This window comes from Callorhinus ursinus, unplaced genomic scaffold (assembly GCF_003265705.2).
Source record: "Callorhinus ursinus isolate GAN/ISIS: 27379988/994484 unplaced genomic scaffold, GSC_fseal_2.0 scaffold817, whole genome shotgun sequence".
Taxonomy (NCBI): domain Eukaryota; kingdom Metazoa; phylum Chordata; class Mammalia; order Carnivora; family Otariidae; genus Callorhinus; species Callorhinus ursinus.
This window is the reverse complement of record NW_027397872.1, coordinates 1-4,644: the sequence shown is the minus strand read 5'-3', so window position 1 is coordinate 4,644 and position 4,644 is coordinate 1. Positions and strand designations below refer to the sequence as shown.

The 4,644-nt window shown below is 40.8% G+C and overlaps 1 pseudogene; it reads left to right on the top strand.

The window, feature by feature from the left end:
* The first annotated feature begins 298 nt into the window (after positions 1-298).
* LOC112818862 (pre-mRNA-processing factor 40 homolog A-like) lies at positions 299-3,172 on the top strand (annotated as a pseudogene).
* The last annotated feature ends 1,472 nt before the right edge of the window (positions 3,173-4,644 follow it).

Sequence of the window (4,644 nt, the reverse complement as noted above, 5' to 3'; positions counted from 1 at the left end):
TGCATTTCTATACACCATCAGTGAGACAGAAGAAAGAGAGATGAAGGAGTTACTGCCTTTACAATTGCACCCAAAACCATAAGATACCTAGGAATACCTAACCAAATAGGTAAAGGATCTGTACTCTAAAAACTATAGAACACTCGTGAAAGAAATTGAAGAAAACACAAGGAGTTGGAAAAAGTTCCATGCTCGTGGATTGGAAGAGCAAATATTGTTAAAATATGCAACCTACTCCTTCCCTCCCCCTCCGCGGGCTCTCCAGCTGCAGCAGTGGCTACCGGCGGAGCAGTTGAGCCTGACGATGAGGCCGGGGACAGGAAAGGAGTATGGAGACTTCATGAGGGGCACCCTGGCATGCATTATGCCCCAATGGGAATGCACCCTATGGGTCAGAGAGTGAATATGCCTCCTGTACCTCATGGAATGATGCCGCAAATGATGCCCCCTATGGGAGGGCCGCCAATGGGACAAATGCCTGGAATGATGTCTTCAGTAATGCCTGGAATGATGATGTCTCATATGTCTTAGGCTTCCATGGAGCCTGCTTTACCGACAGGAGTAAATAATATGGATGTAGCAGCAGGTACAACATCTGGTGCAAAATCAATGTGGACCGAGCATAAGTCACCTGATGGAAGGACTTACTACTACAATACTGAAACAAAACAGTCTACATGGGAGAAACCAGATGATCTGAAAACACCTGCTGGGAAACTTTTATCTAAAAGTCCCTGACTCTGGAAAGCCTTACTATTATAATTCTCAAACAATAGAATCCCGTTGGGCCAAACCTAAAGAACTTGAGGATCTTGAAGGATACCAGAATACCATTGTTGCTGGAAGTCTTATTAGAAAATCAAACCTGCATGCAATGATCAAAGCTGAAGAAAGCAGTAAGCAAGAGGAGTGCACCACAACATCAACAGCCCCGGTTCCTACAACAGAAATTCCGACCACCATGAGCACCATGGCTGCTGTGGAAGCCGCTGCCGCTGTCGTTGCCGCCGCCGCCGCCGCCGCCGCCGCCGCCGCCGCCGCCGCCGCTGCCGCCGCAGCCAATGCCAGGGCTTCCACCTTTGCTTCAAACACTGTCAGTGGAACTGGTCCAGTCGTTCCCGAGCCAGAAGTTACTTCGATTGTTGCTACTGTTGTAGATAACGAGAATACAGTGACAATTTCAACTGAAGAACAAGCACAACTTACTAGTACTCCTGCTGTTCAGGAACAGAGTATGGAAGTATCCAGTAACACTGGAGAAGAAACAGCTAAGCAGGAAACTGTAGCTGATTTTACTCCCAAAAAAGAAGAGGAGGAAAGCCAACCAGCAAAGAAAACCTATACTTGGAATACAAAGGAAGAGGCAAAGCAAGCGTTTAAAGAATTATTGAAAGAAAAGTGGGTACCATCTAATGCTTCATGGGAACAAGCTATGAAAATGATCATTAATGATCCACGATACAGTGCTTTAGCAAAGTTGAGTGAAAAAAAGCAAGCCTTTAATGCTTACAAAGTCCAGACAGAGAAAGAAGAAAAAGAAGAAGCAAGATCAAAATACAAAGAGGCTAAGGAATCCTTTCAGTGTTTTCTTAAAAATCATGAGAAAATGACTTCCACAACCAGATACAAAAAAGCAGAGCAAATGTTTGGAGAGATGGAAGTCTGGAATGCAATATCGGAACGTGATCGTCTTGAAATCTATGAAGATGTTTTATTCTTTCTTTCAAAAAAAGAAGAGCAAGCAAAACAGTTATGGAAGAGAAATTGGGAAGCCTTAAAAAACATACTTGACAACATGGCTAATGTAACATACTCTATTACCTGGTCTGAAGCCCAGCAGTATCTGATGGATAATTCAACTTTGGCAGAAGATGAGGAATTACAGAACATGGATAAAGAAGATGCATTAATTTGCTTTGAAGAACACATCCGAGCTTTAGAAAAGTAAGAAGAAAAAAAACAGAAGTTTACTAAGAGAAAGGAGACGACAGCATAAAAATAGAGAATCTTTTCAGATATTTTTAGATGAACTGCAGGAAATGGACAACTGCATTCTATATCATCTTGGATGGAATTGTATCCAACAATTAGTTATGACATTAGATTTACTAATATGCTTGGTCAACCGGGATCAACTGCACTTGACCTTTTCAAGTTTTATGTTGAGGATCTTAAAGCACGTTATCATGATGAGAAGAAAATAATAAAAGACATTCTAAAGGATAAAGGATTTGTAGTTGAAGTAAATACAACTTTCGAAGACCATAATCAGTTCAACTAAAAGGTCAACCACATTAGATGCGGGAAATATTAAGTTGGCTTTCAACAGTTTACTAGAAGGGGCAGAAGCTCGTGAACGCGAACGAGAAAAAGAGGAGGCTTGGAAATGAAAAGAATCTGCATTTAAGAGTATGTTGAAACAAGCTACTCCTCCTATAGAATTGGATGCTGTCTGGGAAGATATCCGGGAGAGATTTGTAAAAGAGCCAGCATTTGAGGACATAACTCTAGAGTCCAAAAGAAAACGAATATTTAAAGATTTTATGCATGTGCTTGAGCATGAATGTCAACATCATCATTCAAAGAACAAGAAATATTCTAAAAAATCTAAAAAACATCACCGGATGCCCACACAGGATAACCCTGGGTTTAGATGATGGGACAGAACTCTGTAAGGAGAAAAAAGCTGGAGCTGATGAAGGTATCCTGTGCCCTTAATGGACGAGACAAAAATAAAGTTTTTGAAGTTGAGACTAAAAAAAAATCACAGGAAACGTTCCCGCTCTAGATTGGGATCAGACGCAGATGATGACAGCCATTCAAAGAAAAAAAGACAGCGATCAGAGTCTCGGTCTGCTTCAGAACATTCTTCTAGTGCTGAGTCTGAGAGAAGATATAAGAAGTCAAAAAAACGTAAGAAGAAAAGCAAGAAGAGGAGACATAAATCTGACTCTCCAGAGTCAGATGCTGAGCGAGAGAAGGATAAAAAAGAAAAAGACCGAGAAAATGAAAAAGACAGAACTAGACAAAGACAGAATCAAAACACAAATCACCTAAGAAAAAGACTGGAAAGGATTCTGGGAATTGGGGTACTTCTGGCAGTGAACGGAGGGAAGGGGAATTGGAAAAGCGCAGGAGGACCCTTTTGGAGCAACTGGATGATGGTCAATAAATTGTACCAAATATAAAAAAAAATGCTACCTAGAGCAATCTACACATTCAATGCAATCCCTTTCAAAATACCATCCATTTTTTTCATAAAACTGGAACAAATAATCTAAAATTTGTATGGAACCAGAAAAGACCCTGAATAGCCAAAGGAATGTTGAAAATGAAAACAAAAGCTGGTGGCATACAATTCTGGACTTCCAGCTCTATCACAAAGGTGTCATCATTAAGACAGCATGGTACTGACACAGAATCAGACACCTAGATCAATGGAACAGAATCGAGAGCCCAGAAATGGACCCTCAACTCTATGGTCAACTCATCTTTCACAAAGCAGGAAGGAATATCCAATGGAAAAAAGACAGTCTCTTCAACAAATGGTGTTGGGAAAATTGGACAGCCACATGCAGAAGAATGAAATCGAACCATTCTCTTATACCATACACAAGGATAAACTCAAATTGGATGAAAGACCCCAATGTGAGACAGGAATCCATCAAACTCCTAGAAGAGAACACAAGCAGCAACTCTGTGATCTCGGCAGCAGCAACTCTTTGCTAGACATGTCTCAAAAGGCAAGGGAAACAAAAGAAAAAATGAAGTATTAGAACTGCATCAAGATGAAAAGCTTTTGCACAGCAAAGGAAACAGTCGACAAAACCAAAAGACAACGGAGAGAATGGGTGAAGGTATTTGCAAATGACATAACAGATAAAGGGTTAGTATCCAAAAGATAAAGAACTTATCAAACTCAACACCCAAAGAACAAATAATCCAACCAAAAAATGGACAGAAGACATGAACAGACATTTCTGCAAAGAAGACATCCAAACGGCCAGCAGACACATGAAAAAGTTTTCCCAACATCACTCTTGTGTCAGGGAAATACAAATGAAAACCACAATGAGATACCATCTGACACCAGTTACAATGGCTAAGATTAACAAGACAGGGAACGACAGATGTTGGTGAGGACATGGAGAAAGGGGAACTCTCCTATACTACTGGTGGGAATGCAAGCTGGTACAGCCACTCTGGGAAACAGTGTGGAGGTTCCTGAAAAAGTTGAAAATAGAGCTACCTTATGACCCAGCAATTGCACTACTGGGTATTTACCCCAAAGATACAAATATAGTGATCCAAAGGGGCACCTGCACCCAATGTTCATAGCAGCAATGTCCACAATAGCCAAACTATGGAAAGAGCCCAGATGTCCAGTGACAGATGAATGGATAAAGAAGAGGTGGCGTATATATACAATGGAATATTATGCAGCCATCAAAAAATGATATCTTGCCATTTGCAATGACATGGATTGAACTAGAGGGTATTATGTTAAGTGAAATAAGTCAGTCAGAGAAAGGCAATTATCCTATGATCTCCCTGATGTGTGGAATTTAAGAAACAAGGCAGAGGATCATAGGGAAGGGAGGAAAAAATGAAACAAATCAAAACCAAAGAGGGAGACAAAGCACA